We start from the raw sequence: 24,109 nt of genomic DNA on the forward strand, positions 1-24,109 counted from the left end.
ACTAATCGATCATAGCCGTGAACTCTCTTGCTCACACTGTTTCCTGTAGGTGTCCTGGTGAATTAGGAAAGTGCTATTATTATTCCCATACCACAGAAACAAGACACAGAAAGGGTAAGTAATCTGTCCAAGGTCACACAGTTAAAAAGCAGCAGAACTGAGATACAACCCCAACAAGTTTAACTCTAAGCTCATCAGTGTAGCTGATGTTGCCTCCTTAATTGTAATCAACATAATTGAACGTGTGCCAGATCGGATACTCCTGGCCTCCTGGAATGGTATGGAACGTTTTACTCTCTGCATAGGCATATTTCCCCTAAAGTCAAAGTCTCAAAGTTGACCATGACTCCATAAAAGTAAAAAAACAGTTCTTAGGATGGGATGCAGAGGAGGATGGGGATATAAAGTAGTGTGGCACGTGTTCCCTGTGCTCCAAGAGCTCATGATTCACTTGAGGAGGTAAGATGGTCAAAGAGGTAAATATGGTATAAGATTCAAGACAAGATATGTTCGCTTCTACACAAGTGACTTAGAGGAGGGAGAGAGAATTCTGGCTAAGGCAGTAAGGAAAAACATCACAGAATAAAGTGGATTTGAGTTGTGTCTTGAAATATAGGCAAGATTCTGAGAGGTAAAAAAGGGTAAAACAAACCGTGCAGGCTGCAGAGATATAGGGGGATTCAGTGTGAGCAAAGACAATGTCACTTTCCAATGTTGATACAGTGTGTGAAACATGTATAATTTCTCCTTACTGTTCCAGCATAGCTGTGAACTCTCCTGCTCACACTGTTTCCTGTAGAAGTCCTAGTGACTTAGAAAGGTTTGGCAGAAAGTTTTGCAGAGCACCTGTTTTAAGCTAGCGGTTTTCACAACCTTGCATTCAAGCATCCCAAAGCCAAAGTGAAATTAAATTAATTTGACCCTTAAAAATTACATTTGTAATAAGGAGAACTAAAGACCATAAAATGAAGATAGCACAACAAAACAGAAATCAAATTAAGAGGCTGTCCTGAAGACCTTTAAGGTGAGGAGGAGCTTTTATGCATTGCGTGTTGTTAAATCATTCAGTTCATTTCACAGTGACTTGCTTTGGATGCAGTCTAGGATGAAATGTACCTCATTGCTCCCGTGCATAATTAATATCATTCTGTAGTCTTCATCAGATAGGTCACCTCTGAATATAAAGCAATTGTATTTTTCCTGATTTTCCTTTCGCAGTGGATCCTCAAAACATGCATGAGGAACCATAGAGGAGTGTCTGAAGAACTACTGTAAGTGCTGTCCTTTAATGAACTTGACCTTACTATCTACCGCCTATTCATTCATTGATTCATGCATTCATTCCTTCATCCACCCATTACATCAATCAATATCTAATCATCCTTTTATTTGGTTACCTGAGTGCTAATTACCATCAGGCACTGTGTTAGGCATTCAGTATATGATGATGAGTAAGACGGGTTCTATCTTAAGTTTCTCACAGTCAAGTGGGAAAAACTGGTGTATAAGCAGATAAAGTAGAGTATAACAGGCTACAAAAGTAGGATTTTCATTTTTAAAGGGCACAAGAGGTCTCATTTTAAAAACCTTTGTATTAAAAAAGGAAAAAAAATGAATGCAATGAAATAAATCCAGGCAGTACAAAAGGAATTATAATAAAGAGTGGTACTATGACCCCAAACAGTCCCCCTACCCAAAGGTGAACACTATTCGCAGTTTCTTATATTTTTTCCAAAATAATTTTTGCATGTATGCAAATGCACACACACACACACACACACACACACACATTGTGTTCATTCCTCTTCATCTGGCTTTTTTCACTTGGAATGACTTGTGGTTTTTCTTCTCCTCACTCTCTGTGATAACTAGGTGGTATTTTATTGTGTGGATATAGTCTCTTCCCATGTACATTTTGCTCGTTTTCAGGTAGTTGCTACTTCAAAACAAATAATACTCTAATAAAAAGCTTTGTGTTTATCATTGTGCAATACATTCCTGGTGGTGGAAGTTTTGTATAACAGGTTAAGTGACTATTATGTTTGGACACACATTTCCCAATTGCTTTTCAAAAATATGGTTTGCTTTAATTTTATTGTAGTACTAGGAATGTCTGGAGGTGGGAGCAACTAATTTTTCCTGGAAACTAGGAAAGATTTTTAAAATGAAGGGAATTTGAGTAGGGTATTAAGGAATGAGTTCACCAGGTGAAGCATATGCACAGGGACACTCTAGGTAAAGAGCATGAAGTTGAAGACACTTGAAAGAACACAGTGTGCTCAGAGAAAGTTGACAAGTTCCCTGTAGCTGTAGAGCATGGTGATGAGAAAGTAAGGGCAAGAAATGAGATTGAAAGGGCAGGTTGGAACCAGAAAATGAATGACTTTGCTAAAAAGTTTAGAATTTTTCCTGCAAATGAAAGGAAGCTTTGGACATTTTTGAGCAGAAAGAGACATGATCAAATATTTTTTGAAAGTTTATTCAGGCAGCAATGTTTAAAATGGCTGCAAAAAGGGGACAAGGGTACTAGTTAGAAAGGCATTACAATAATTGGGTAAGGAAATATCTTTGTTAATAGAGACTTATTCACAAAAGTTACCCTAATGTAAAATTTCCTACTCTATCCTGGGACCCCTAAAGGCTGCACTCTAAGATAGTGGGTGGATAGTACTCTACCACCTTAATACGTTGGTCTTGAAGTACTAGTGACCCCAGATGTCAGGCAGGAGGAAAGTAATTCCTTTCTGGAGATAGATGTCATTCGAAGTATAAAATGATTTCTAAAAGTATTTTTCAAATAAAACGCATGGAAAATAATCAATGATGAGGCATATGACAATCATTGCAATTATCGGATTTAGACTGTAAAACAACTATGCTTACTATAGTCATAGAAATAAAATCCGTACTTTTAAAAACATAGCAATGAACTGGACACTATAAAACAGATAATACAGATTTGAAAATTAACCAAACAGAAATTACAGAACTGAAAAATGTAATAATGAAAATTAAAAATTTATTGAATGAAGTTAACAGAAAAATAGACACAGTTAAAGGGAGAATGATCTAGATTCTAGAATGTAGGTTAGAAGAATTTACGAAAAGAAGTACAAACATATGAAAAAAGGAAAGGCTTAATAAGTTTCAAAGGGTTAAATAAAAAAATATATGTTAAAAAATAATAGAATGAACAGCTTGTCTGTCACTCAACTTAAGAAATATAATATCACCAGTGTCACTGTAACCCTTTGTGTGTCCCCTCTTTGCTTTAATGTCTCTCCCCACAAGAAGTAAACACCATCCTAAGTTTCGTGCCAATTATTCCATTGCCTTTCTTTATTATTTTATCACATTTATATGCTTACATAAATATAACCATTGAGGTTTGCCCATGTTTTGAATTTTCTATATGTGAAATCATATTGTTTGTATTATTTTGGTTTATTTTTGTCTCTCGGCATTATGTTATGTTTTTGAAATTCATGCATGTTGATGAATGCATCTGTTGTCACTGTTGTATAATATTTTCTTGTGTATGAAAATACCACAATTTATATATCTCTTTTACCATTGACAGAACTTTGTGGGGTTTATTTTTTCCATAAGTGTTGCTACTATCATTCGGCTACATGACTCCTAATAGAAATGTATAAGAGTTTCTCCAGGGAGGAAATATTTTAAGGAGTGGAACCCCTAGGTTGTAGGATATGCCCATATAGGTAATGCCAAATTATTTTCAAGAGTGGGTAATAATTTACATTGCCACTGTGTATGAGAATTCCAATTTCTCAACATCATTGCTAATGTTACCTACGGTCAGATATTAAAATTTAGCTCAATCAGGTTGATGTGGAAAAAATTATTGCACTGTAGTTTTAGTCTGAATTTCTCTGATTAAAAATTAAACATATTTTCAGGTTTATGGACATTGTGTTTCCTCTTCTGCCTGTTTTGTCTTTCAACATTTTTTTTTTAAAAAACCAGACTGTCTTCTTTCAGAATCAGAGAAGTTCTTTACATATTTTGAATTCTAATTGATTGTCCATTAGAAATGCTGTGTTCCAATAAAATTTTATTTGTGGGAGAATCTGATTTATTTCATCTTAAGAGGTTGAGGAGTAGTCAAGCATAGGGATTTTTCACATCTCCAAGGGAATTTTCATATGCATGCAGAGTTGAGAAACACTACTAGATCTATTTTTTTTCTTAAATTGATCTATTGAAGACTGAATTCTCTATCCTTAATGGCTTTTAATAAAGTATTTATCAATTTCTATGCAAAGGCTGTGCATATCTTTTGTTATATTTGTTCCTGGGTTTTAATAGCATTACTAAAAATGAAAATGGTGTCTTTTTAAATGTTTTTTTATATTTGTTGTTAATGTATAGAAATGCAGTTGAATTTTTGTACAGTGGTCTTATATCTGGTTCCTTGAAAGAACATTTTATATATTTTTTAATGCCAGAGCATTTTGAAATTTAATATACTTTCTTTTTAGAGTGGTTTTTGATATACAGAAAAACTGAGTGGAAAGTACAGAGAGTTCCCATATTGCCCTCCCCCCAATTACATACACACAGTTTCCCCTATTTTTAACATCTTGCGTTAGTGTGGTACACTTATTACAATTGATGAGCCAACACTGATGCATTACTATTAACAAAGTGCCATAGTTTACATTAGGATTCGCTGTGTGTTGTACATTACATGAGTTTTGGCGAATGTATAATGACGTGTATACACCATTACAGAATCATGCAGAAGAGTTTCACTGCCCTAAAATTCCCTGAACCCCATGTATTCTTCCCGCCTTCCCCTGAAGCCCTAGTAACAACTGATATTTTCACTATGTCCAGTTTTGTCTTTTCCATAATGTCATACAGTTGGAATCACATGGTAAACAGCCTTTTCAAATTGGTTTCTTCCACTTAGCAATATGTATTTAAATTTCCTTCATGTCTTTTTGTGGCTTGATAGCTCATTTCTCATTAGTGCTGAATAGTATTCCATTGCCTGGATGTACCACAGATTATTTATCCATTCACCTACTAAAGGACATCTTGGTTGCTTCTAAGATTTAGCAATTATGAATAAAGCTTCTATAAACATCCATGTACAGGTTTTTGTGTGTACATAAGTTTTCAACTCCTTTGGGTAAATACAAAGGAGTATGATTGCTACATCCTATGGTAAGAGTATGTTTAGTTTTGTGAGAAATTGCCAAACTGTCTCCCAAAGTGGCTGTACCATTTTTCATTCCTACCATCAATAAATGGAAGTTCTTGATGCTCAGTATCCTTACCAGCAATTGGTGTTTTTGTACTTTTGGATTATAACAATTCTAATAGGCGTGCAGTGGTATCTCATTGTTTAATCTGCATTTCCCTAATGATGTAGGATATGGAACATCTTTTCATATACCTATTTGTCATCTGTATTTCTTCTTTGGTGAGGTGTCTATTAAGGTATTTGGCTCATTTTTAAATTGGGTTGTTAGTTTCATTGTTGAATTTTGAGATTTTATATTTTGGATAAAAGTCCTTTATCATATGTGTCTTTTTCAAATGTTTTCTCCTAGTCTGCAGCTTGTCTTTTAATTCTCGTGACGTTGTCTGTAGCAGAGCAGAAGTTTTTAATTTTGATGAATCCAAATTATCAATTATTTTTCTTTCACGGATCGTGCTTTTGTACTGTATCTAAAAAGTCATTGATAAACCCAAGGTCACCTATATTCTCTCCTACATCATCTTCTGGAGTTTTATAGTTCTGTATTTTACAGATAGGCCTATGATTCATTTTGAGTTAATTTTTATGAAAGGTATAAGGTTTGTCTTCAGATTCATTTCCTTCTATCTGTCTCTCTTTCTTTCTCTCTGTTTTTTTTTTCTTGCATATGGATGTCCAGTTGTTCTGGCACCAACTGTTGAACATTTTTCTTTACATTTTAATAATTTTAATTTTTCTGATTATTATTGTGAATCTTTTAAGTTTTCTATATAAACATTCATAGTATCTGGCAATAATGAGACTTTGTTTCTTCTCTTTTAACTTTATATGTTCTTTCTATATCTTTTCCAAATGCACTGGCTAGGGCCTCCAGTACTATGTTAAATTGATGTGGTGATAAGATGCATGCTACTTTATTCCTAGTTTTAAAAGGAATGCTTTTAACACTTCACTGTAGATTATGATGTTTGTTGCAGATTTTTCAAACATTTCATTCATATATAATTCATGTAACATAAAATTAACCCTTTTAAAGTATATATTTTAGTGCCTTTTAGTATATTCAGAGAGTACAACCATCGTCACTATCTAACTCAAGAATATTTTCATCACTCAAACATAAACCCCTTATTCACTACACATTCTCCCCAACCCCCGTCCCTGGAAATCACTAATCTATTTTCTGTCTATATAGATTTGACTACTCTGTACATTTCATATAAATAGAATCATAAAATATGGGGCATTTTGTTTCTGGCTTCTTTCACTTAATGTTTTAAAGCTTATCCATGTTGTAGCAAGTATCAGTAATTTATTAGCTTTTATTGCTGAATACTACTTCATTATATAGATACACCACTATTTTAAAGTCAAATCATCAGTTGATGGACATTTAGGGTGTTTCTACTTTTGGGCTTTTTTGAATAATGTTGCTATGAATGATTATTGTACAGGTTTTTGCGTGTACATATGTTTTCAATTCTCTCAGATGTATACCCAGGTCATATGGCAACTCTATATTTAACTTTTTGAGGAACTTGCAAACTATTTTCCAAACCAGCTGTGCTGTAGATCTTATAAATAGCTTTTATTAAAGTTAGAGAAGTTCCTTTCCATTTCTAGTTTGCTAAATTATGTTAAAATTATGAATGGATGTTGAATTCTACCATTTTTCTGTCTTTATTGAGTTAATTGTATGTTTTTTTCCTCCATAATTCATAAATGTAGCAAATTACATTAGTAGATTTTCTAATGTTGAGTCAAACTAGCATTCTTGGAATAAATCCACCTAGGTTATAATGGTTTGACTAATTTATACATGTCTGGAATTCAGGCATTAATAACTTAGTGGGAATTTTTGCATTAATGTTAATGAATAGGGGGACCAATACATTTTCTTTTCTCATTTTATCCTTTTCCTGTGTTGGCATAATTATACTGCTTTTTTATAAAATTGGTTTGGACTTTTCCCTCCTCTTTTTCTGTTCCTTTAAAGGTTGGAATATCCTATTTTTTCTCCCAGTTTTATTGAGAAATAATTGACATACATCACTGTATATGTTTAAGGTATACGGCATGATGGTTTAACTTACATATATTGTGAAATCGTTACCACAATAGGTTGAGCTAATATCCATCTTCTCACATCATATAATTTTTTTACAAAGAAAGAAGAAAAGAAAAAAGGGAAAAAAACCTTTCTCTTTCTGATGTGGACTCTTAGGATTTACTCTCTTAACATTTATCTTAAAAGTGGAATTGTACCTTTTGATCACCTGCCTCCAATCCCCCCTCCCCTGCCCATTTCTTGAATGTTTGTAGAACATACTCAAAAAACTGCCTCAGTTTAGTGGTTCTTGTGTGGCGACTTTTAAATACTGATTCCATTCCATTAATAATTGTGTAAGATCAATAAGATATTTTTTCTTGCATCAGTTTCAGTAGTTTTATTTCACCCATGTTTTCAAAATTATTAGGGTAAAGTTATTCATAATATTCTCTAGGCATCTTTTAATATCTCCTGCATTACATCTTCTCCTATTCTCTTTTTTTTTTTTCTCTTTTGCGGTACGCGGGCCTCTCACTGCCGCAGCCCCTCCCGCTGCGGAGCACAGGCTCCAGACGCGCAGGCTCAGCGGCCATGGCCTACGGGCCTAGCCGCTCCGCGGCACGTGGGATCCTCCCGGACCGGGGCACGAACCCGTGGCCCCTGCATCGGCAAGCGGACTCCCAACCACTGCGCCACCAAGGAAGCCCTCTTTTCCTATTTTCTAATGACATAAACCTGGTCCAGGAATTCTGGTTTCCAGCATATATCCAGGCAAAACCGTAACCAGGAGTGTAGATATGTTTGAAATTTAGGAAGAAGTGAGATACCAGGAAGTCTGAAATGACCTCACTCTCTTCTGATTCTTCGAGAAAATCACGGTTGTTTAAAAAAAAATAAGTGATAGGGAAATACATGATTTGAAAAGTTACAGTCTCTTACAATCTTTTTTCTCGGTGTAATCACTGTTAACACTTTGGAATATAGTTTTCCCAGATATTATTTATTTCTATAGGAATGAGAAGACAGTAAATATGCTCTTTGAAAACTTTTCTTTTTTTTTTTTTTTTTTTACTTAATATACCTTGGCTATATTTTCATGGTCTAAATCCTGGAATTTAAGCATATGATAGTTGCATATTAGAAGGCCAATCTAGTTTCATTTCCATCATAACTCTTCTCTCTTGTATATTCCAGCTCACTGTTACCTCTCCCTTCTTTGACCTCCTTTGTCTTATTAATCTCTGATATACCATCTTCCATTTTATTTAATACATTGGTCTCTTACTGTTTCATATGAACCAGTACTGTTTCCTTAGTAAGACTAATTTTTTTCTTGTATCCCACCATCACAGTAAGAATGCAGTGGACGCTCATCTACTTGTTAACTTAATTTGATCTTAAAAGTCTGGGTTTCTTGAATTCAGCAGGCAAAGGCATACAAATGATGTTCATACGAAAGTTCTCCTTAACTAACCAGGAAATTTTTTTTCGCTCCATTCTTGAAGAAAGAGACCCTGCTGTGCTCACATTCTGCACAGCCGCCAGCACATTGCCAAATCTCAATAAATGTTAAACAAGAAAAGCTGAGATATATTAAACATCTCTCTGCAGTTCGTTCCATCTGCAGATGTCAGTATTTATTCTAACCAAAGCTTTCTCTGGCCTACAGCTGATTTTCAAAAAGGGATTCATCTGTTCATCTGTCCTTTCATTTTAAGCCAAATGTGTTCACAGGAAGGGGTGGGGCCGGTGGCATAAATAGTTCAATATTCCTAATCATGTTTTTTGTTCATTAACAAATAGAAATAGTCTTACACTAAATTTTTTTAAAAAGCTTTTCAACAGTTGATGAGCTTTCCCAATACATTCTCATTCACTTGTGCTACTAAACTTTAAGATATATGTATAGCGTACTTAATATACTTAGCATAGAAGATACATCTTTTAACATCTTCTGGCAGCGTTCTCCTTTCTGTACCTAAGAGAATGGCCTCAGGTATGAAGTATCCTGTTCTGAAAAGTCCCTCAGCATTGCCTCCTTGCTTGTGCTACACTAAACTCTATGTGTTTTATTAATATCCTTGTGATTCCCTTATCTTTCAGATAGCTGTATAATAGAACCTCTCTGCTACTGCTGAGAGGCAAGTATTTCCTGCCACAAGAATTTGGTTCTGAATGTGCAGTCTTCTCAACAAGAATGCCAAATGCATCTATGGTTCCCTCCCTGGTTATGTATACTACAGGCTTCTAACAGGATAGTGTCCAGATAGTTCTTGCTGAGGTGTAGACTAAAGGTCTTATAAGAAAAGGATTTGCAACTTGACATGGGCAGGAGCCTTCATGGCCAGTTGTGTGTGTGCCTCTATTTCTAGAGGAGAGCTTTGAAATCTTTCATACAGAACGTGTTTGGAATAAATGCCAATGCATGGTGATTCTTAAGTTCCTCTGGCCTAGGTAAGATGTAAATTACTGTAGTGAGATTTCAAACTGAGTCTTAGTATCCAAAACCCTCTAGGTCAGAGTCCCTCCAGCAAGCACCTCCAATCTTACTCTACAACTGTGAAGCATGTTAAAAACAGAACATGTCATGCTCTATATGGCGCCTGCTTCTTACATGTTCTACAACCACATCAGATGAGCCAGCAGTATTTTCTCTGGTAGTCTTGTTGGGAAATGTGGAGAGAAAATGCACTTATGGATGGCATTAGAGGGATATAGATCCTTTTAGTTTAAACAAAACATACAGCACATTAAAAGTGGTAGAAGTGGAGTCACTTCAATATTTTTTAAAATTTTTCTAAGATTTACATTTATTCTTTAAAAAAACACAAACTAAGTGACGATACTTGCTCTACAAAAGTGGAGAATAAAGATGGTGACTTCTGGTTAAACATGGCAGATTAAATATTTTAAAATAATGAAAATTAAATAAAAATCATAATACTGAAGAAAAAAGAAAAAAAACAATAGAGGAGAAATGCAAATAACCCAGAGGAATAGTAACAGATATAATAGAACTTAGGAAGCTAAAAGCTAAGTCTCTGAGAGGAGGGAAGGAATGTGATGGAGGATAGCAATGAAACAAGTACATTTGTGTTCAGAACCTAAGAATGGTCAGAAGTTACAATCACCAGGCAGTTCTGAAGGTTTGGATGCAGTCATGGTTCAAAAAAAAAAAAAAAAAAAAGACAAGCAGAGTGTTTGGTAATCTGTATAAAGAGCACACTAAGACTTCCAGATCTATTCCCTATTCCGACATAAAACAGGGAAGATTGAAACGAGGGGATCCTAGACCTGTGGATCACGGCACAGCCAAGAATGAGGATGCCACAACTGAAACTAGGATATTATCTGGGAATCTACATCCTGAGTGATGGGATGCTCTCAGCCCTTTCTCTCTCTCAACTTCTAGAGCACTGGCAACCAAGACTAAACTACCAGGAAAGGGATTGGTAGGTGGATTTCTGCCTGGGCTGGTTGACTGACCCAGGAAAGATAACACACATGCACACATTGCAATCAGCTTTTCAGTGCCTCACTCCTAAATATGAAAACTCCTAAAATGAAAACTTCTAAAATGAAAAATAGACCAAAACAAACAAAAAAGGGAGTTTAGAGGAAACAGTACAGGGAGCAAAACAGGATGCCATCATCATCATCACCATGAACAGAACAATGAAAAAACTCCACAGAATGGATGGAAGAAGTTGTTGAAACTGCACAGAAAGCAAGTAAAATGTCAGACTTTGGAAAGAACAGAAAATATGGAAAAATAGATCAGTTCTGGAGGTCCTACTTCATAATTGAATTTCCACAAAAGCCTGAAAAGTAATCACAGGGGAGGAAATTATTAATAAAACAATAAAATGGAATTTCCCATAACAGAAGGACATGAGCTTCCAGAATGAAGGTGCCAACCAAATATAATAAATGAAAGAAAACTTACACAAAGTCACATTACTGTGAAATTTCAGAGAGCTGAGGTGATGAGAAGATCCTAAAAGCTTCCCTAGAGGAAACAAAACAAACAAACAGAAAAACAAAGTAACACACAAAAGATGAAACAAGAGTAAGTTTTCTCAACAGGAACAGCTGGATGGTAGATGATACTGGAGAAGTGTTTTCGAAATCCAAAAGACAAATAATTTTCAACCTAAAAATTGTATCTCACTAAAGCATCAAACAAGTGAAAAGTAATTCTTGAGATGATGCTTAAGAGAATTCGTCATATCCCAAACTAAGTCAAGAGATAATATCTAAAACTAAAAATTAAAAAATGCAAGTATTAGCATGTTATTTAGAAATAGCAAGATAAATATCAAAAGAAACATCTAAAAGAGTTGAAAGCTAGTAGCTTGGGGAATGGTACTTGAGGGTGGAGATGGGGTGGAGAGGTAGACTGCTTTTTTTCTTTCTTTCACTTTTTAAGGAATGGTCATGTATTATTTATAAAAAATAAAAACTACATAAAAAAGAAATATTATGACTTCAAAGGGGAGTTTATTTTTGAGCCTCAACATCAAGTCGTCCCAGTCTTAAGGTAACTACATGATTGATATGAAGAACCTAGCCAGCTTTTATTGATATAAACCTTTCCAGAATAATCCAGCAGGTTTTTAATGCTTTACTCACTAAAGTGAGATTTTATGCTAGTTGAATACCAGTGATATAGAAAGGTCCTAAATAATTTTGAGTTGCAAAAGTAAGCACTGGACTTTTAGCTTCAGAAATGTCCTTTTGAGAAATCTTCCTATTGTGCCTCCCATAAAAACTCTCTGCTCTTGGTTAGCCTAAGTAGATGTGTGGCACCTCTATCACTGAAAATTTCTTACTAACCTTCCTAAGAAAGACACTATTCTAATAAAAAATACTAACTATAATCCAGCTCTGATTAAAACTTTATACAGAGAGGGGAGTTAGGATCTCCTATGTGTGATAATGTGAGAATTCTTCATGTATAGCCTGTGGGAAGGGATGGTATAAAAAACAGCCTGGAGTGAGGAAACTGGCATCCTTTTGAGATTAATGTGGCGCTCCTGTATCCATTCTAACAAAACTGTTTTGTAGAGTTTCAGCAGCAAATGTAGTGGACATAGTACAGTTTGGTCACTAACAAACTCTATAATCTTGGATAAGTGACTTAAGCTCCATTTCATCTGTATAATGGAGGATGGAATATTATCTACATCACAGAGTTAGTGTAAGGATTACATGAGATAATATAGGTAAGGTGTTCAATGCACTACATGACACAGAGTTCACGCAATGTTGTTTCTTAGTTCCTTCTTAAAATCCCTCCAACTTGAGATTTATCCTTATGAGTGACTTATTTTCTATAAGTTATTTAGCCTGTAGTCACTACAAGGATGCTATTTCCTAAATCCTTACTTCTCTCCTTTAAAAGTTTAGGAAAATGCTGGGGATACTATTTTGCATTTAAATAGCCCCTTTCCTAGAGAGTACACAGGAGGAAAATACAGTGATTGAAATCTTGAAGTTTTTAACATTACCAAACATCATATAGGAAAATACTTTAAAATATATAGCAACAGATAATCAGCACATCTTGACACATATTCATTACTGATAGGAACCTACCATAAAACTTTTTATATGGTAAAAAATGGATTGCATTTATATGGGCTGCAGCTTCTTACCTAAGTTTGGTCTGTATTTCAAAGTGAGTCTTAATATCTGAAACTCTCCAAGTGAGAGTCCCTCCATCACGTCCTTCCAATCTTACTCTACAACTGTGATGCATTTTAAAGTCATTGTGTCTAGAGTTGTTACGCCTTTTTTAAACACTTTGAAGAAAAATGCAGCTATAATGTAAAATCCTTGCATTTGTAAAACCTTCCTTTCATCCACCTGCAATATTGCATTCTTTCCCCACATAGACAGTGTCTTGTATGCTTTCTTACTTCTACTTTATGACCTTCTCTGATACTTTTATGTCTTCTCCCTTCTCTTGGACTTGTATTTGGCAAGGTCCCTGATGATCCAATTCAATATTTATTTATTGTTCATGTACTTGATAGTGGGACTCATATTAGATGAAAAGAAAAGAGCTGCCTTTAAAGGACCTACACAAAAAAGAAGAGATGGCTTAGGTCCACTACTGTTGGTTGAATCCTTAAAAAGTCTTATCTAGAAGTATGTAAGAGAGATCTGGAAGATAACAATATAGCTCAGTGCCTAGCCTATAGTATGTGCTCAATAAATTTGCTATTAGTCCTTCCCAGAATAATTAATTACATATTCTTTATTTACTGTTATCTATTATTTATATTTAGTGTTTTTTTTCTTATTTGGATTACTGTTTGTTTTCAGTACCCTTTAAGTTTGTTAGGACCACAATCCCTGATTCCAATGCTACTCTGCAGAACACTACATATAGTACACTTCCGACAGTAAGTCCTCAGTCAGTGCTGCTGTAGGTTATTGTGAAGGAATTTTTCAGTATCTCTCTGCCCATGGTATAATTACATCCTGGTTCTCTTCCTGTATTTCCAGTTCATTCAACCTCACCTCTGGCAGTATGTTTTTTTGTTGTTGTTGTTGTTTTTTCCATCTGAGTGCTGCCAGAGCCAGCAGAGTAAGTGACCATATATGTGGAATATTTGAGGGTCTCAGAAAGGTGTCTATCTTATACACCATCTCTGTTATTTTCCTATTATTTTTCAGTTCACATAGCAACATCATGCCCATTGATTACTACAAAATAGATTCTCCTTTGACAAATAAGAAAATTTAGGTTCAGAAACTTAAATGGTTTGTCCAAGGCCATTTAGTTAATAAATGTTGAAGCTGGAATTAAAGCTCCAAACCCAAGCAGGTTTCTTGCTCTAAGTATACTATAATTTTTTAAATACATCTATCACTCAAAAAAAGAGATAATTTATTTCCTATGTTTCCTTCTGAAATGAAAATTATAGAGATGGTAACTGCATACAAGGCCGATTACTACCACATCTTTAATATAAAAGACTTGAGCCTCTGTTTTTCTGTAAAATTTCCAGCTTGCTCAGGATGCTACATCCTTGATTCATGTTAGGGATTTAAATATGGACCAGAGCCTTGAGCACAAAAGTGTTATGAATTCATATATGAAGGCACAGCACCCCTGTCCTACAGCACACTTCCTGATGCTAATGTCAGTGTAGAGACTAGGGAAGCTAGATTGCTACATGAGGCCTCCTCCTTCGTGACCGAGAGGAGCTTTTCCTTTTCTTATCTATACTTTTTCTGGCTGTAATGTCATTTACCCCCAACCTCTCCCAATTCCATTCTTTCTCTCATTTCTCAGCCCAGCTTTGTTTGGTCAACTGCATTAAATTTCTCATTTGTTCTCCAAAGGGAAAACAAGTCAGGAAGGGGAACAGAGAGGGAGAGAATGACTAGATCTCAACGACTGCAATCTTTATACTCCATTTTCCATTTCAAACCCAGAAAGGGTGATAGTCAAGCCTTAGCTTGTCTATTAAGGGTACAGCATAGCAAAAAGATGATCCCAAGAAATACCTAATTTAGGTAAAACTCACACCAGGCTAATCTGAGTCTTGGGAAAGTCAGAAGATTTCGTTTCATCAGCTGGCCTCTAGTTCTCTCTAGGACACTAGAATAATTCACATTAATGTTGATAGCCCCATTCTTTCAACCTGCACAACAGAGAAGAATATTGTTCAGCTACCTGTTCTATAGAGATGTGTGAAAATCGGTCAGCAGTTCTCTTTGTTTGCTCTACACAAACCACTGAGGCATTTTTTTTTCTTGTAAAGAGCTTAAGAGCTCCTAGTACTTTGAAAACTACAAAATGAAATACTTCATAGTAGATTTTCGCTGGAAGCAGAATATCAGTAAAGACAGCAAAGTGGCAGGCTCTCGGACAATGCATATTAGTACAGCCCAAAGCTATCTAAAGAAGAGTTTCTGGGTGAAATGAGGTTTAGTAGTGTGTGGGATACAATTTGAAAGTGCTAGTAGTGAGGAAGGGAAGGGGGGAAATGGGTGGTAATTGAGAAAAGAATTTGTAGTGTTCTGATGGTTAAGTGGCAGATTTTATTTTAGTACAGCATATCTAAGAAAGGCTTTATGCTCATAATCGGACCCTAAAATACCTCATGAAAAAATTGTGTCATTGCCTTGAAGCACCTATTTTAATTTAAGTGGTTCAAAGCTTAGCCGTAGCTCATTAGAAATTCTGTTGGTAGGGGAGGCAGGTCCCTGGACTTGCATTTGGAAATAGTTCATTGAACAGATTTCCAAGGATCCTACTGCACAGCCAGAGCTGTCTAATAATATCAGTAGCAGTTTATAGGAAAATGGAATGGGCTATGGAAATTAGAATGTGTAACAGCTAGGGTAGCAATAAGCAAGGAGGTTAAATTGCCCTTTGCACAGAATTACAGAACGAACCACACCTGATTTCTGTGGTGTGTAAATAAAAGGGACAAAAAAATGAAACCGTATACCATCCACCTTAGGCTTAGATTCTTGTCAAACTCTTAATATATTTTTTTCAGTACCTTTCTAAAATGCCCTCTGGAGGGGGTGGGATCACGGTGGTGGAATAGGAAGACTCTGAGCTCATGTTCTCCCCACAGACAAACCAAAACTACAACGACAAAGAGAGCGATGCTCACTGAAATTGACACGGGGGACTAGCAGAACAGCTCTTCCACAACCAAGCTGCAAAGAAAGGTACACACAAAGTTTGGTAGGAAGGGAGGAAAAGCCATCTGGTTGGAACCTGTACCCTAGCGGGGGACACAGAAGAGGAGGGGGATATCACAAGCTCAGGGATAGTCCCTAAGGAGTGAGGGGTTCGAGCCCCAACTTAGCACCCCAACCCTGAGGCCAGACACCAAAAAAACAAGACCCATTAGCTGGCCTGAAACCAGTGGGGCTTACCGGAGAGCATAAGAAACCAAGACTCTGCTCTTGAAAAGTGCACGCAGGCTCGTTTGTTCCCAGTCCCAGCACAGAGGCAGCAGATTGAAAACCACCTGGTGCCCTGGCCAGCTTGCCAGGATCACCCCAGCATGCATGCCAGCCCACACCAGGCCCCTGCTCCAGTAATCATTCCTCTTAAGGTGGATCCAGCTCAGGTCCCGGCCATGCCTCTAGCCAGAAGAGAGATCACCACTGGCTCTGTACACACACACACACACACACACACACACACACACACACACACACACACCGGCGAAGAAGTGAAGTCCACGTGGGCCCCACTGCCACCCTGTGCAAGGGTACACCAAGGAAGGAACTGAGCCAGATCAGGCTAGAGCCCTGCCTCTAGCCAGGGCAAAGACCTCAGAAGTGCAGCTCCATCTCTTGGGCCTCAACCCCACCTCTGAACAAGGCAGAGATCCAGAGCCAGCTCACGTGTGGATCCAACCCCTCAGGTTGTGGCCATGCCCCCAACCAAGACAGAAACGAGCATCATGCCAGGGAGAAGCTCAACTCCCTCAGGCTCCTGCTTCAGCCCCTCAGGCCTCAAGGCCTTCCAGCCTCTTCTCCCAGTCTCTGCTGTGAGGACCACTGCCAGGCTGACTTTTGGCAGAGGTGGACCTCTACTGGCCGCACGCAGAATCTAAGTGCTGCGCGCTGGCTCCGCCCCTATTACAACCCTATGGTCCTGTTAAAAAATAAATGGAAGAGCAAGCTATCATTCAATCAACAGCCAGGAAAAACAACAAATCTTATTAAAATAAGACAAACAACAAAAAGTGTACGTTTGTAAGGAACCACAATAAAATGACTTTTTAATGGCAAAATTAGCTCATCAAAAGAAATAGAATAGTGATCCTGTACTATTCGTGCTAGTCAGAAAGAGAAAAACAATACCGTATGTTAACACATATATATGGAATCTAAAAAAAAAAAAAGGTTCTGATGAACCTAGGGGCAGGACAGGAATAAAGACGTAGACGTAGAGAATGGACTTGAGGACACGGGGAGGGGGGAGGGTAAGCTGGGATGAAGTGAGAGAGTGGCATGGACATATATATACTACCAAATGTAAAATAGCTAGTGGGAAGCAGCCGCATGGCACAGGGAGATCAGCTCGGTGCTTTGTGACCACCTAGAGGGGTGGGATAGGGAGGGTGGGAGGGAGACACAAGAGGGAGGGGATATGGGGATATATGTATACGTATAGCTGATTCACTTTGTTATAAAGCAGAAACTAACACAGCATTGTAAAGCAATTATTCTCCAGTAAAGAAGTTAAAAGAAAAAAAAGAAGAAAAAAATAATACGGGATTTCTATTTTTAGTAATCTGTTCCATGCACTAAGAGACACAGTTTGTTGTATTGTGGTCAGTCGATAACTGGTAATCACAGTTAATAGGACGAGATTCAGCAATTCAGTAAAGCAAGACGAGGATTAGAATGTCATTCACACAGAGGAAGAGGATGCACTTAAACAGAAGAAATAGTGCATTTGCTGACCCTGGCACTATGGTCCTGAACAGAGAAGACTTCTAAAGGCAAACATTGTAAAATATTCAACTGCATACACTAATGGTCTTAGGGTAGATGCTCTTATTGAATCAAGTAGGGTTTGAAAACAGAAAACAGCATGAACTTGTCCTTTGTTCTTCCATTATTGTAAATATTAATTGATTTTAGTCTTCAACTGTAAAACAAATGAGTCATGTAGCATCTGCAACAAGAGGGAGATTACCTATGAAGTCTGTATTGAAAGAAGCCTGGTGTGCCTGTTTTTGTCACGATCTCACTTTGGGCCACAAGTTCTTTGAGTCTAGAGGTTATGTGTTACTCATTTTTGTGTCACCCTAGAGTCTCTTATGGAGTATCTAACATAGTCTCATAAACTGTTGGCATTAAGCTGTCATGTTAATCAATAAAGAAGCACTTGCATTTTCAGGATTCAAAGCTAGTAAAAAAAACAAAGGGTATTTACATACGATTCTGGGTTTTAGTCAATATATAAGAATTGTTTGTAGTTAATATGTTAGGTGTCCAAAAGCGCATTGACATACCCAAGAATCTTTGGGAAGTTTCTTGACTATTTTAAACATACTCGAGTAAATCTAGTTAATTACCTTAGAAATTAACATAGTTAATTTACTTAGAAAATATTTTTTCTACATGGGTAGTTAAAAAGGTAATCTAGCTAACCTACGTGTGAGTTCTTAATAACTTATAATAGAGGTGTTTGAATTTGTGCGATTCTATAAATATGCAGCACTGAATCTCACATGTTGAAGAGAGGTTGATTATGGTTGGAAAAGGCAGTCTCATGTGCACAGCGTTTTGACCCCTTGGCCTGGAACACTGCCTAACCAACAGATAAAGAGCCCACAAAGCCTCTGCTGGGCTTATCTCCTTGTGTGGGAACACCTAATTGTTCCCTTGTTCTGCTTAAGTGAGTACAGCACAGTACAGTGGACTTCAGGCACGCTCTCAGCTTTCAGTACTTCGGACTCCTTTGGGAGGGAGAGAGGTCCTTCTGCTGAGGAATGAGGTTGCCAGTAGATCCATTGCTTTTCACTGGCTGCCTGGGCCACGTGCTACGCATTGGGACCAATGTCCACTGTTGAGCTGAGCTTGCTCCGTCTCTTCTCTAGGTGCATAAAAGCTTAGTCCATCCAGTGCTTGACTGTGCTGTGTTTTCCTTGGCAACTCTGACACCAAGATGCAGTGGGCAGAAACATTTGGGCTTCTATAACCTGGTGGCTGGCGTTGTAATGACCTTTGCTAATCCTTCATGTAATCAAAATCCTTCCTTGGCATTGGTGACCAGTGCATGGTGTTCTTCTCAACAACTATAATAGTGATGATGAGATGATACCGGGGCAAATGATAATGGAAACTATAAGGGTTTCAGAAGTCAAATATCACAGTCTGTGTATAAAACTTCTTTCTATGCCAAAAGAAATATCAATTTGTTAAGGATCCATGTAAGTGTGAACTAAAAAACAGAATAAATAGTTAAAAGCTTTAGTCAAAATGTGTTTAACGGGGCTTCCCTGGTGGCACAGTGGTTAAGAATCCTCCTGCCAATGCAGGGGACACCGGTTCAATCCCTGGTCCAGGAAGATCCCACATGCCGCGGAGCAACTAAGCCGGTGCGCCACAACTGCTGAGCCTGCACTCTAGAGCCTGTGAGCCACAACTACTGAGCCCAAGTGCTGCAACTACTGAAGCCTGCGTGCCTAGAGCCCATGCTCCACAACAAGAGAAGCCACCACAATGAGAAGTCCGTGCACTGCAATGAAGAGTGGTCCCCACTCCCTGCAACTGGAGGAGGCCCATGTGCAGCAACGAAGACCCAACACAGCCAAAAATAATAAATAAATAAATAATGTTTTAAAAAATGTGTTTAATAATTGATTGTGAAATGTGAGAATAACAAGTTGAAAATATTCATATTTTCCTGTAATCCACAGTACAGAAGGAAACTACAGAATTAGCTGTCATACTTAATGCTTGAAATTTTAAATTTGGAGAGCGAGCCATGAGACATCATTTTTACCTCCCTTCTTAAATGATGACAAAGTCCTCTCCATCAAATTGACTGCCTTGCATATCTCCTTCAACTTCAATATTAATGTTCTCAGAAGCCCCCAAATTTGGAAGGGCTCGAAGAGTCAATCTGTCCTTGCCAAACCCAAGCACCTAATTAGGATTTTTGAACATGCATTAAATATTTCTTCTCCAGAAAAACTACCATGAAGACTAGTCATTTTAAGATCCAATTGTATAGCATGCTCAACTTCTATTTCCTATTTCTCATTATATAGGTGCGTTAGAAAATTCTTGGTTGAGGAAGTTTAGACTTATATGCAAGGCTCTCCTTATCCCATCCTTTTCCTTTGTATCTTTTCGACCTTAAACCAGTAAAACTACCAATGGTGGATATAATTAGTTTAACTTTTGGTGAAAACTGATATGGAAAAGGTTCATTTATGACATCCAAGGAATGAAAATTACACAAGTGCTTGCAATAATAATGGAATTTTTGGAAGGCTTTAGTACCATTGCAGCCACTCCAGAGGTACAAATTTTTCAAATATCTTCCATGGCTATCCCCACATTTACATAAATGTCCTTTAATTTCTTTCCTCTCCATGTAGAGTATTGCTAAGAGTTGGTGAGTTCAGAAGAGGAGGGAAAGTAGGAATAAATAGTCAGCGTTATAAGCATAAGGGCATTCTAGCCTGGCTAAATTTGATGTATTGGTATGATATACATTTGCAAAAACCACACATTTTGCTAGGAATCTTTAAAGAACCTCAGTGTGGAAAAGTCAGTGTCTGAGACTGCTACTGTGCATTTTAGGATGACATGGGTTGATGGGGGACAAAAAAAAAAACCTCATAGGCAAATACTCATTTTAAGGCCACCTGAATTGCCAACACATTTTGTCTTACAAATGTGACGCTATACTTCCAAGAAACAAAACCAAAAGAAAATACTGAAATCCATTAGAAAGTGCTTGTGAAACAGTCAGGCTTTGAGGACTCACTTGCTTTTGATGATTTGAAAAGCAGAGGAAGAGTGTGAAACTAATTTCCACCTGGATGGGGTTTGTTTTCCTTGCTCATTTAATATTAGAGCCAGCAGTAATAAATGGTTTAGTGTGACCCTAAAACTCTCTCTTCATTTAGACCAGACTGATCGGCAAGTCTGTGAACAAATAAGTCATTTCCCATAGAAGGGCTATGATACATGCACTTTCTATTGCCAGATTTGAAACCCCTTCATATTTTAGTTGAACTGCAATCCTTGGCATGCTGACTACACAAGCATATCCTATGACCATGGGTTAGTGACAGTGGTTAGTAAAAATAATTACTCATTATAATTAATAACAACATGACAAAGCTTTCAGGCTGCTTAGTTTGGCATATAATGCTAAGTTTGAAAGTCATCTTACTTTTTTTCAGCCCTTCACATCAGAAGGGACTATTTGCTGCCCTTGTTTTCCAACACTGGATATAAGGCAGAGAGATAAAAACAACTTGCCAAAGGTCAAACAGAACATCAGGAAAAGTACTAGGTATTAAACTTCAGGCTTACTAATAATGAGGCACTTGGTTTCACTGCCTGACATTCTCACGTGTGAGACTCTGACTTGTCTCCTACAGGATGCACTACTATTGCCACTTCATTTCCTATAATTGCTCATTAGACTGGCACTAACATGAAGCAACACCAAACAGTGGCTTTATCTTAAATGAGAAATTTGAATAAAATCAAGCTCACCTGTGATTCAAACATACAGAATAATCAGTAGAGCTTCACAATACTTTTAACCATTCCTCTTTTAGTTTACCTTGAAAAGTCAAATTTCAGGTTTCTCTTGAAAAATTACTTTTCACATTGCTCGTAACAAATCACATCTTATATTAGCACAGGATCAATTTTGTTGCTAACTGGTTATAACAAGACAATAGAGTTAGATGGCCAAACACAAAGGATGCTCATAAAAACTTAGCTGGCCATACCTCAACCTCAAATTTACAGTCCCAAGATGTGTTATTACTATAGTTATGAATATAGCCGCATACAAGGAGATATTCACATTTATATGGTATGTACTGATTGAAAATAGACATCCTGTCAAAAATCCATCCATAGAACCCTGCCTTAGAGACAGTTTTAATTATGCTGCCAGATCACTGAATATATAAATCCTCCTCTTCTACTTAGAAGAATTTTGATGGAAAAAAACATTTGAGACAACTGTATCAGCAGCTGGATATACTTGAAATGCATGCTGTAGGAAAGTAGGCAGTGTTATATTAAATTATCACTTTTCAAGCTATCTCTATATTGGGCTACTAAATTGATAATTTTTTATTAAATTATAAAATTAAGTTACATAGCAGAGGGAGATATTCCTCAAATTGGTTTTACAGATGTTTTAATTGAATATCTTTTGGAGTGGGATGTAAGAAATTGAACTGACTGGTCATTTCAATACATTAAAATAATCTGTGTAGATGGTATGAATGTTAAGATAATAGAGCATTAAACACTTATTGGAATCACAACAGTTTGAAATTTTGAGTGTTATAATTAGTACTCTTTCTGGCATTATTATGCACATTCCTAATACATAGAACTAAATGCACTGGTAGGCTGAGTTTCTCAGTTTTGCATTCCTACTGCCTTTTTAATCTAGATGCTTATCAGTAGAATAAGTCATGTGCCAACTCAGAGTTAGAAACCAGAACTGAGACCTTGGTATTGTGTTTTTCTAGCAAAATGTTTTTATCTGCTTTGACTAATCTTATGTTAAATACTCTAACTTTAAATAGCTCACAGGGCAGCACTTGTAGCTCTTACCTTGATATAACTGATTCCATTCTTTTTTTTTTTTTTTTTTTTCAGTATGCGGGCCTCTCACTGTTGTAGCCTCTCCCGTTTCGGAGCACAGGCTCCGGACGCGCAGGCTCAGCGGCCATGGCTCACGGGCCCAGTCGCTACGCGGCATGTGGGATCTTCCCGGACCGGGGCACGAACCTGTGTCCCCTGCATCGGCAGGTGGACTCTCAACCACTGCGCCACCAGGGAAGCCCTGATTCCATTCTTAATTAAAATTTATGACAGCTTAGATCTGAAAAGCAATCTATTGTTCCCCCATCAGACTTAGAAAAGACTTATATGTCCAAGTGCATACTTCCTGGCCCATTCCAAATTGATGTCTACTTCTACAGGAAACCAATACACTGGTTGATTGAGACTGTTCCACACATTGAGAAAAATTTAAAGAAACTTATCCAATTTAATAATTTAAGGCTAGAATAGTAAAAAAAAAATTTTTTTAATGGGTTCCATAAGATTTTTTGTAGCTGTATCATGCATGAAAGCAGAATACTATCACATTCATTTCACATTATTTGAATCAATGTAACACTCACCTTTTTTAAAAAGACTAGTTTTTTTTAGGGCAGTTTTATGTTTAGAACAAAATTGAGAGGAAAGTACAGAGAATTCTCACATACGCCCTACCTTCATGCATGAACAGCTCCCTTCATTATCAACATTACTCACCAAAATAGTACATTTTTTACTAAGGATGCTACATCCTAATCACCCAATGTCCATAGTTTACCTTAGGGTTCACTCTTGGTGTTGTGCATTCTATGGGTTTTGATAAAAGTATTATGACATATCCATTATAATAATATCACACAGAGTATTTTCACTGCCCTAAGGATCCTCTGTCCTCCACCCATTCATCCCTCACAACCCACTAACCCCTGGCAACAATGGATCGTTTTACTGTCTCAATAGTTTTGCCTTTTCCAGAATGTCACCTTGTTGGAATCACACAGTATGTAGCATTTTCAGATTGGCATCTTTCACTTAGTAATATGCAATTTAACTTTCCTCCATGTCTCCATGTCTTTTCATGGTTTGATAGTTCATTGCTTTTTAGCGCTGAATGAAATTTCATTGTCTGAGTGTACCTCAGTTTATTTATCCATTCACCTACTGAAGGACATCTTGGTTGCTTCCAAGCTTTGGCAATGATGAAAAGCTGCTATAAACGTCCATGTGCAGGGTTTTTTGTGGACATAAGTTTTCATCTCCGTTGGGTAAATACCAAGGAGTGTGATTTCTAGATCTTATGGTAAGAGTATGTTTAGTTTTGTAAGAAACTGTCTTCCAAAGTGGCCGTATGATTTTGCACTCCCAGGAGGAATGTAGGAATGTTCCTGTTGCTCCACTTCTTTGCCAGCATTTGGTGTTCTGGACTTCGACCATTCTAATAGATGTGTAGTGATACCTCATTGTTTTAATTTGTGTTTTCCTAATAACAAATGATGTGGAACATCTTTTCATGT

Source organism: Grampus griseus (genome assembly GCF_964374135.1).
Source record: "Grampus griseus genome assembly, chromosome: X".
Lineage (NCBI taxonomy): Eukaryota > Metazoa > Chordata > Mammalia > Artiodactyla > Delphinidae > Grampus > Grampus griseus.